Here is an 11,685-nt window from a genome sequence, read left to right as displayed (position 1 = left end):
GACAGGGATACTGGAGTGATGGAGGTAGATATGTATAGGGGTAAGGAGACAGGGATACTGGAGTGATGGAGGTAGATATGTATAGGGGTAAGGTGACAGGGATACTGGAGTGATGGAGGTAGATATGTATAGGGGAAGGAGACAGGGATACTGGAGGATGGAGGTAGATATGTATAGGGGTAAGGAGACAGGGATACGGGAGTGATGGAGGTAGATATATATAGGGGTAAGGTGACAGGGATACTGGAGTAATGGAGGTAGATATGTATAGGGGGGTATGGAGACAGGGATACTGGAGTAATGGAGGTAGATATGTATAGGGGTAGGTGACAGGGATACTGGAGTAATGGAGGTAGATATGTATAGGGGTAAGGAGACAGGGATACTGGAGTGATGGAGGTAGATATATATAGGGGTAGGTGACAAGGATACTGGAGTAATGGAGGTAGATATGTATAGGGGTAAGGTGACAGGGATACTGGAGTAATGGAGGTAGATATGTATAGAGGTAAGGAGACAGGGATACTGGAGTAATGGAGGTAGATATGTATAGGGGTAAGGTGACAGGGATACTGGAGTGATGGAGATAGATATGTATAGGGGTAAGGAGACAGGGATACTGGAGTGATGGAGGTAGATATGTATAGGGGGAGACAGGGATACTGGAGTTATGGAGGTAGATATGTATAGGGGTAAGGTGACAGGGATACTGGAGTAATGGAGGTAGATATGTATAGGGTAAGGAGACAGGGATACTGGAGTAATGGAGGTAGATATATATAGGGGTAAGGTGACAGGGATACTGGGTAAGGTAGATATGTATAGGGGTAAGGAGACAGGGATACTGGGTGATGGAGGTAGATATGTATAGGGGGAGGAGACAGGGATACTGGAGTTATGGAGGTAAATATGTATAGGGGTAAGGTGACAGGGATACTGGAGTAATGGAGGTAGATATGTATAGGGGGAGAGGAGATACTGGAGTGATGGAGGTAGATATGTATAGGGGAGGTGACAGGGATACTGGGTATGGAGGTAGATGTATCGAGGTAAGGAGACAGGGATACTGGAGTAATGGAGGTAGATATGTATAGGGGTAGGTGACAGGGATACTGGAGTAATGGAGGTAGATATGTATAGGGGTAAGGAGACAGGGATACTGGAGTGATGGAGGTAGATATGTATAGGGGTAAGGAGACAGGGATACTGGAGTTATGGAGGTAGATATGTATAGGGGTAAGGTGACATGGATACTGGAGTAATGGAGGTAGATATGTATAGGGGTAAGGAGACAGGGATACTGGAGTTATGGAGGTAGATATGTATAGGGGTAGGTGACAGGGATACTGGAGTAATGGAGGTAGATATGTATAGGGGTAGGTGACAGGGATACTGGAGTAATGGAGGTAGATATGTATAGGGGTAAGGAGACAGGGATACTGGAGTAATGGAGGTAGATATGTATAGGGGTAGGTGACAGGGATACTGGAGTAATGGAGGTAGATATGTATAGGGGTAAGGAGACAGGGATACTGGAGTAATGGAGGTAGATATGTATAGGGGTAAGGTGACAGGGATACTGGAGTAATGGAGGTAGATATGTATAGGGGTAAGGTGACAGGGATACTGGAGTGATGGAGGTAGATATGTATAGGGGTAAGGAGACAGGGATACTGGAGTGATGGAGGTAGATATGTATAGGGGGTGACAGGGATACTGGAGTTATGGAGGTAGATATGTATAGGGGTAAGGTGACAGGGATACTGGAGTAATGGAGGTAGATATGTATAGGGGTAGGGAGACAGGGATACTGGAGTAATGGAGGTAGATATGTATAGGGGTAAGGTGACAGGGATACTGGAGTAATGGAGGTAGATATGTATAGGGGTAAGGAGACAGGGATACTGGAGTGATGGAGGTAGATATGTATAGGGGTAAGGAGACAGGGATACTGGAGTGATGGAGGTAGATATGTATAGGGGTAGGAGACAGGGATACTGGAGTTATGGAGGTAAATATGTATAGGGGTAAGGTGACAGGGATACTGGAGTAATGGAGGTAGATATGTATAGGGGAGGTGACAGGGATACTGGAGTGATGGAGGTAGATATGTATAGGGGAGGACAGGGATACTGGAGTGATGGAGGTAGATATGTATATGGGTAAGGAGACAGGGATACTGGAGTAATGGAGGTAGATATATATAGGGGTAAGGTGACAGGGATACTGGAGTAATGGAGGTAGATATGTATAGGGGGAAGGAGACAGGGATACTGGAGTGATGGAGGTAGATATGTATAGGGGGGAGGGGAGACAGGGATACTGGAGTTATGGAGGTAGATATGTATAGGGGTAAGGTGACAGGGATACTGGGTAATGGAGGTAGATATGTATAGGGGGAAGGAGACAGGGATACTGGAGTTATGGAGGTAGATATGTATAGGGGTAAGGTGACAGGGATACTGGAGTGATGGAGGTAGATATGTATAGGGGGAGGTGACAGGGATACTGGAGTGATGGAGGTAGATATGTATAGGGGTAAGGTGACAGGGATACTGGAGTAATGGAGGTAGATATGTATAGGGGTAAGGAGACAGGGATACTGGAGTATGGAGGTAGATATGTATAGGGGTAAGGTGACAGGGATACTGGAGTTATGGAGGTAGATATGTATAGGGGTAAGGTGACAGGGATACTGGAGTAATGGAGGTAGATATGTATAGGGGTAAGGAGACAGGGATACTGGAGTGATGGAGGTAGATATGTATAGGGGTAGGAGACAGGGATACTGGAGTTATGGAGGTAGATATGTATAGGGGTAAGGTGACAGGGATACTGGAGTAATGGAGGTAGATATGTATAGGGGTAAGGAGACAGGGATACTGGAGTGATGGAGGTAGATATGTATAGGGGTAAGGAGACAGGGATACTGGAGTGATGGAGGTAGATATGTATAGGGGTAAGGAGACAGGGATACTGGAGTGATGGAGGTAGATATGTATAGGGGTAAGGTGACAGGGATACTGGAGTGATGGAGGTAGATATGTATAGGGGTAAGGAGACAGGGATACTGGAGTAATGGAGGTAGATATGTATAGGGGAGGAGACAGGGATACTAGGATAATGGAGGTAGATATGTATAGGGGAGGTGACAGGGATACTGGAGTGATGGAGGTAGATATGTATAGGGGTAAGGAGACAGGGATACTGGAGTGATGGAGGTAGATATGTATCGGGGTAAGGAGACAGGGATACTGGAGTAATGGAGGTAGATATATATAGGGGTAAGGTGACAGGGATACTGGAGTAATGGAGGTAGATATGTATAGGGGTAGGAGACAGGGATACTGGAGTGATGGAGGTAGATATGTATAGGGGAGGTGACAGGGATACTGGAGTGATGGAGGTAGATATGTATAGGGGGAGGAGACAGGATACTGGAGTTATGGAGGTAGATATGTATAGGGGTAAGGAGACAGGGATACTGGAGTGATGGAGGTAGATATGTATAGGGGTAAGGTGACAGGGATACTGGAGTGATGGAGGTAGATATGTATAGGGGTAAGGTGACAGGGATACTGGAGTGATGGAGGTAGATATGTATAGGGGGTAGGAGACAGGGATACTGGAGTTATGGAGGTAGATATGTATAGGGGTAAGGTGACAGGGATACTGGAGTAATGGAGGTAGATATGTATAGGGGTAAGGAGACAGGGATACTGGAGTGATGGAGGTAGATATGTATAGGGGTAAGGAGACAGGGATACTGGAGTTATGGAGTAGATATGTATAGGGGTAGGAGACAGGGATACTGGAGTTATGGAGGTAGATATGTATAGGGGTAAGGAGACAGGGATACTGGAGTTATGGAGGTAGATATGTATAGGGGTAAGGAGACAGGGATACTGGAGTTATGGAGGTAGATATGTATAGGGGTAAGGAGACAGGGATACTGGAGTGATGGAGGTAGATATGTATAGGGGTAAGGAGACAGGGATACTGGAGTTATGGAGGTAGATATGTATAGGGGTAAGGAGACAGGGATACTGGAGTGATGGAGGTAGATATGTATAGGGGTAAGGAGACAGGGATACTGGAGTTATGGAGGTAGATATGTATAGGGGTAAGGTGACAGGGATACTGGAGTGATGGAGGTAGATATGTATAGGGTTAAGGAGACAGGGATACTGGAGTGATGGAGGTAGATATGTATAGGGGAGGTGACAGGGATACTGGAGTGATGGAGGTAGATATGTATAGGGGTAAGGAGACAGGGATACTGGAGTGATGGAGGTAGATATGTATGTTAGGTGACAGGGATACTGGAGTTATGGAGGTAGATATGTATAGGGGTAAGGTGACAGGGATACTGGAGTGATGGAGGTAGATATGTATAGGGGTAAGGTGACAGGGATACTGGAGTGATGGAGGTAGATATGTATAGGGGTAAGGTGACAGGGATACTGGAGTGATGGAGGTAGATATGTATAGGGGTAAGGTGACAGGGATACTGGAGTGATGGAGGTAGATATGTATAGGGGTAAGGAGACAGGGATACTGGAGTGATGGAGGTAGATATGTATAGGGGTAAGGAGACAGGGATACTGGAGTGATGGAGGTAGATATGTATAGGGGTAAGGTGACAGGGATACTGGAGTGATGGAGGTAGATATGTATAGGGGTAAGGAGACAGGGATACTGGAGTGATGGAGGTAGATATGTATAGGGGTAAGGTGACAGGGATACTGGAGTAATGGAGGTAGATATGTATAGGGGTAAGGAGACAGGATACTGGAGTTATGGAGGTAGATATGTATAGGGGTAAGGTGACAGGGATACTGGAGTGATGGAGGTAGATATGTATAGGGGGGAGGTACAGGGATACTGGAGTGATGGAGGTAGATATGTATAGGGGAGGTGACAGGGATACTGGAGTGATGGAGGTAGATATGTATAGGGGTAAGGTGACAGGGATACTGGAGTTATGGAGGTAGATATGTATAGGGTAAGGTGACAGGGATACTGGAGTGATGGAGGTAGATATGTATAGGGGTAAGGTGACAGGGATACTGGAGTGATGGAGGTAGATATGTATAGGGTACAGGAGACAGGGATACTGGAGTGATGGAGGTAGATATGTATAGGGGAAGGAGACAGGGATACTGGAGTTATGGAGGTAGATATGTATAGGGGTAAGGTGACAGGGATACTGGAGTGATGGAGGTAGATATGTATAGGGGGAGGAGACAGGGATACTGGAGTGATGGAGGTAGATATGTATAGGGGAGGTGACAGGGATACTGGAGTGATGGAGGTAGATATGTATAGGGGTAGGAGACAGGGATACTGGAGTTATGGAGGTAGATATGTATAGGGGTAAGGTGACAGGGATACTGGAGTAATGGAGGTAGATATGTATAGGGAGGAGACAGGATACTGGATGGAGGTAGATATGTATAGGGGTAGGTGACAGGGATACTGGAGTAATGGAGGTAGATATGTATAGGGGTAAGGAGACAGGGATACTGGAGTGATGGAGGTAGATATGTATAGGGGTAAGGTGACAGGGATACTGGAGTAATGGAGGTAGATATGTATAGGGGTAGGAGACAGGGATACTGGAGTGATGGAGGTAGATATGTATAGGGGTAGGAGACAGGGATACTGGAGTGATGGAGGTAGATATGTATAGGGGTAGGAGACAGGGATACTGGAGTGATGGAGGTAGATATGTATAGGGGTAGGAGACAGGGATACTGGAGTGATGGAGGTAGATATGTATAGGGGTAGGTGACAGGGATACTGGAGTGATGGAGGTAGATATGTATAGGGGTAGGAGACAGGGATACTGGAGTAATGGAGGTAGATATGTATAGGGGTAAGGTGACAGGGATACTGGAGTGATGGAGGTAGATATGTATAGGGGTAAGGAGACAGGGAGTAATGGAGTAGATATGGAGGTAGATATGTATGGAGGGATATGGGGGGAGGAGACAGGGATACTGGAGTGATGGAGGTAGATATGTATAGGGGTAAGGAGACAGGGATACTGGAGTGATGGAGGTAGATATGTATAGGGGTAGGTGACAGGGATACTGGAGTGATGGAGGTAGATATGTATAGGGGTAAGGAGACAGGGATACTGGAGTAATGGAGGTAGATATGTATAGGGGTAGGTGACAGGGATACTGGAGTGATGGAGGTAGATATGTATAGGGGGGAGACAGGGATACTGGAGTGATGGAGGTAGATATGTATAGGGGAGGAGACAGGGATACTGGAGTGATGGAGGTAGATATGTATAGGGGTAAGGAGACAGGGATACTGGAGTGATGGAGGTAGATATGTATAGGGGTAAGGTGACAGGGATACTGGAGTGATGGAGGTAGATATGTATAGGGGTAAGGAGACAGGGATACTGGAGTAATGGAGGTAGATATGTATAGGGGTAAGGAGACAGGGATACTGGAGTTATGGAGGTAGATATGTATAGGGGTAAGGAGACAGGGATAGTGGAGTGATGGAGGTAGATATGTATAGGGGTAAGGAGACAGGGATACTGGAGTGATGGAGGTAGATATGTATAGGGGTAAGGAGACAGGGATACTGGAGTGATGGAGGTAGATATGTATAGGGGTAAGGAGACAGGGATACTGGAGTAATGGAGGTAGATATGTATAGGGGTAAGGTGACAGGGATACTGGAGTAATGGAGGTAGATATGTATAGGGGGAGGAGACAGGGATACTGGAGTGATGGAGGTAGATATGTATAGGGGGAGGAGACAGGGATACTGGAGTAGATGGAGGTAGATATGTATAGGGGTAAGGAGACAGGGATACTGGAGTGATGGAGGTAGATATGTATAGGGGTAAGGAGACAGGGATACTGGAGTGATGGAGGTAGATATGTATAGGGGAAGGAGACAGGGATACTGGAGTGATGGAGGTAGATATGTATAGGGGTAAGGAGACAGGGATACTGGAGTGATGGAGGTAGATATGTATAGGGGTAGGAGACAGGGATACTGGAGTGATGGAGGTAGATATGTATAGGGGTAAGGAGACAGGGATACTGGAGTGATGGAGGTAGATATGTATAGGGGTAAGGAGACAGGGATACTGGAGTGATGGAGGTAGATATGTATAGGGGTAAGGAGACAGGGATACTGGAGTAATGGAGGTAGATATGTATAGGGGTAAGGTGACAGGGATACTGGAGTGATGGAGGTAGATATGTATAGGGGAGACAGGGATACTGGAGTGATGGAGGTAGATATGTATAGGGGTAAGGAGACAGGGATACTGGAGTGATGGAGGTAGATATGTATAGGGGTAAGGAGAGACAGGGATACTGGAGTAATGGAGGTAGATATGTATAGGGGTAAGGTGACAGGGATACTGGAGTAATGGAGGTAGATATGTATATGGAGGGATATGTAGGGGTAGACAGGGATACTGGAGTGATGGAGGTAGATATGTATAGGGGTAGGAGACAGGGATACTGGAGTGATGGAGGTAGATATGTATAGGGGGTAGGTGACAGGGATACTGGAGTGATGGAGGTAGATATGTATAGGGGTAAGGAGACAGGGATACTGGAGTGATGGAGGTAGATATGTATAGGGGTAGGTGACAGGGATACTGGAGTGATGGAGGTAGATATGTATAGGGGGGAGGAGACAGGGATACTGGAGTGATGGAGGTAGATATGTATAGGGGTAGGTGACAGGGATACTGGAGTGATGGAGGTAGATATGTATAGGGGTAAGGTGACAGGGATACTGGAGTGATGGAGGTAGATATGTATAGGGGTAAGGAGACAGGGATACTGGAGTGATGGAGGTAGATATGTATAGGGGTAAGGTGACAGGGATACTGGAGTGATGGAGGTAGATATGTATAGGGGTAAGGTGACAGGGATACTGGAGTGATGGAGGTAGATATGTATAGGTGTAGGAGACAGGGATACTGGAGTGATGGAGGTAGATATGTATAGGGGTAAGGAGACAGGGATACTGGAGTGATGGAGGTAGATATGTATAGGGGTAGGAGACAGGGATACTGGAGTGATGGAGGTAGATATGTATAGGGGTAAGGAGACAGGGATACTGGAGTGATGGAGGTAGATATGTATAGGGGTAAGGTGACAGGGATACTGGAGTGATGGAGGTAGATATGTATAGGGGTAAGGAGACAGGGATACTGGAGTGATGGAGGTAGATATGTATAGGGGTAAGGAGACAGGGATACTGGAGTGATGGAGGTAGATATGTATAGGGGGAGGAGATACTGGAGTGATGGAGGTAGATATGTATAGAGGTAAGGAGATAGGGATACTGGAGTAATGGAGGTAGATATGTATAGGGGGAGGAGATACTGGAGTGATGGAGGTAGATATGTATAGGGGTAAGGAGACAGGGATACTGGAGTGATGGAGGTAGATATGTATAGGGGTAAGGTGACAGGGATACTGGAGTAATGGAGGTAGATATGTATAGGGGGGAGGAGATACTGGAGTGATGGAGGTAGATATGTATAGGGGGAGGTGACAGGGATACTGGAGTGATGGAGGTAGATATGTATAGGGGTAAGGTGAAGTTGGAGTGGGTCTAGGGTGTCTGGGATGATGGAGTTGATTTGAGCCATAACCAGCCTCTCAGAGTGTTTACTCTGACTGTTACAGGGTGGTAGTCATTGTGACAGGAAGCCTCAGAGTTCTTAAGGAACAGGAAGGATGGTGGTCAGTTTGAGACGTGGGGATTAGACACTGGGACAAGGAGAGGTTGAAAAGAAGGAGAGAGAGAGAGGGAGGGATGAGGAAAGGCAGAGGGACAGAAAGAGGAAGGTGAGAGAGAGAGAGTGAGTGAGGGTAGCCAGAACATCTATCTATCTCTCAATTCAATTCAATTCAAGGGCTTTATTGGCATGGGAAACATGTGTTAACATTGCCAAAGCAAGTGAGGTAGATAATATATAAAGTGAAATAAACAATAAAAGTGAACAGTAAACATTACACATACAGATGTTTCAAAACAATAAAGACATTACAAATGTCATATTATATATATATATACAGTGTTTTAACAATGTACAAATGGTAAAGGACACAACATAAAATCAATAAGCATAAATATGGGTTGTATTTACAATGGTGTTTGTTCTTCTCTCTCTCTCTCTCTCCTTCCCTATTTTTCTCTCTCTCCTTTCCCCTCCTCTCCCTCCATCTCTCTCTCCTATACTGGCCAGTAAGTCCCCCCCATCATCTCCCTCCCTCTCTCTCTCTCTCCTATACTGGCCAGTAAGTCTCTCCCTCTCCTTCCCCATCCTCCCCTCCCTCCCTCCCTCCCTCCCTCCCTCGGTGCTGATAATAATTGGCAGAATGCTGACCTCAGTATTTCTGGTTTCCGTTCCAGCTATAGAACCAATTTGCTCTCTTAATCTAATCATTCACACAATTATTTTACTTTTCTCCCATTATCCTTTTTCTTCATTATCTCTCTCTCTCTCAATCTCTCTCCCTTTCCTTCCTCTCTCTGTCTCTCTCTCTCTCCCTTTCCTTCCTCTCTCTGTCTCTCTCTCTTTCTCTACCTATCTCTCTCTTTCTCTACCTCTCTCTCTTTTCCTTCCTCTCTCTGCTCTCTCTTTCCCTCCTTCCCTTCCCCTCTCTCTCACCCTCTGTCTGAAAACGCTGAGGCTGGACAGAGAGAGAGTGAGAAAAAGAAAACAAAGGAGGAAATAGAAAATGTGCTGAGTCATGATGTGGGAGAGAGTCATTTTTATTCAGGCTGATATCAAAGGATGTGTTCCAAATGGCACCCTTTCCCTACATATGGCACAACTGTTGACCAGAGCCCTCTGGACCGTGGGTTAGAACTAGTGCACTATATAGGGAATAGGACTCAGGTCTAAAGTAGTGCACTATATAGGGAATAGGGCTCTGGTCTAAAGTAGTGCACTATATAGGGAACAGGGCCCTGGTCTAAAGTAGTGCACTATATAGGGAATAGGGCCCTGGTCAACAGAAGTCCACTATATAGGGAATAGGGCTCTGGTCTAAAGTAGTGCACTATATAGGGAATAGGACTCTGGTCTAAAGTAGTGCACTATATAGGGAATAGGGCTCTGGTCTAAAGTAGTGCACTATATAGGGAATAGGGCTCTGGTCTAAAGTAGTGCACTATATAGGGAATAGGGCTCTGGTCTAAAGTAGTGCACTATATAGGGAATAGGACTCTGGTCTAAAGTAGTGCACTACATAGGGAATAGGACTCTGGTCTAAAGTAGTGCACTATATAGGGAATAGGGCTCTGGTCTAAAGTAGTGCACTATATAGGGAATAGGGCTCTGGTCTAAAGTAGTGCACTACATAGGGAATAGGGCTCTGGTCTAAAGTAGTGCACTATATAGGGAATAGGGCTCTGGTCTAAAGTAGTGCACTATATAGGGAATAGGGCTCTGGTCTAAAGTAGTGCACTATATAGGGAATAGGACTCTGGTCTAAAGTAGTGCACTATATAGGGAATAGGACTCTGGTCTAAAGTAGTGCACTATATAGGGAATAGGACGCTGGTCTAAAGTAGTGCACTATATAGGGAATAGGACTCTGGTCTAAAGTAGTGCACTATATAGGGAATAGGGCTCTGGTCTAAAGTAGTGCACTATATAGGGAATAGGACTCTGGTCTAAAGTAGTGCACTATATAGGGAATAGGACTCTGGTCTAAAGTAGTGCACTATATAGGGAATAGGGATCTGGTCTAAAGTAGTGCACTATATAGGGAATAGGACTCTGGTCTAAAGTAGTGCACTATATAGGGAATAGGGCTCTGGTCTAAAGTAGTGCACTATATAGGGAATAGGACTCTGGTCTAAAGTAGTGCACTATATAGGAATAGGACTCTGGTCTAAAGTAGTGCACTATATAGGGAATAGGGCTCTGGTCTAAAGTAGTGCACTATATAGGGAATAGGACTCTGGTCTAAAGTAGTGCACTATATAGGGAATAGGACTCTGGTCTAAAGTAGTGCACTATATAGGGAATAGGATCTGGTCTAAAGTAGTGCACTATATAGGGAATAGGACTCTGGTCTAAAGTAGTGCACTATATAGGGAATAGGGATCTGGTCTAAAGTAGTGCACTATATAGGGAATTAGGATCTGGTCTAAAGTAGTGCACTATATAGGGAATAGGACTCTGGTCTAAAGTAGTGCACTATATAGGGAATAGGGCTCTGGTCTAAAGTAGTGCACTATATAGGGAATAGGGCTCTGGTCTAAAGTAGTGCACTATATAGGGAACAGGGTGCCATTTGGGAAACAGAGAAAAGGTATTTCTGGTCATCTCCTGGAGGGAATAAAAACTGGGTAATGAAGGAATGAAAACTGGGTAATGAAGGAATGAAAACTGGGTAATGAAGGAATGACCCCTTTATAATCAATGAAGACGGACAGAACCATGATGGCACCACTGTGACCTCTCTCTTTCTCTGTCTGTCTGTCTGTCTGTCTGTCTGTCTGTCTGTCTGTCTGTCTGTCTGTCTGTCTGTCTGTCTGTCTGTCTGTCTCTCTCTCTCTCTCTCTCTGTCCCTCTCTCTCTCTCTCTCCTCTCTACCATATGTACAGTCTCTTGTATGTGTGATGAGTGGGCTGGCTTACAGCGTAAATGTCTTGGAAAGTCCTATTTGA

General features: G+C 45.5%; 1 long non-coding RNA gene across 1 annotated transcript; it reads left to right on the top strand.

Moving 5' to 3' along the window:
* Positions 1 to 159: 159 nt before the first annotated feature.
* On the top strand, positions 160 to 3,677 carry LOC127920127 (uncharacterized). The gene is made up of 3 exons (XR_008105165.1): positions 160 to 257; positions 1,127 to 1,241; positions 3,473 to 3,677. It is a non-coding gene; the product is annotated as an uncharacterized LOC127920127 (long non-coding RNA).
* Positions 3,678 to 11,685: the final 8,008 nt, after the last annotated feature.

This window comes from Oncorhynchus keta, unplaced genomic scaffold (assembly GCF_023373465.1).
Source record: "Oncorhynchus keta strain PuntledgeMale-10-30-2019 unplaced genomic scaffold, Oket_V2 Un_contig_1844_pilon_pilon, whole genome shotgun sequence".
Classification (NCBI taxonomy): Eukaryota; Metazoa; Chordata; class Actinopteri; order Salmoniformes; family Salmonidae; genus Oncorhynchus; species Oncorhynchus keta.
The sequence above is the reverse complement of the archived record's forward strand: the minus strand, read 5'-3'. Positions and strand labels throughout refer to the sequence as shown.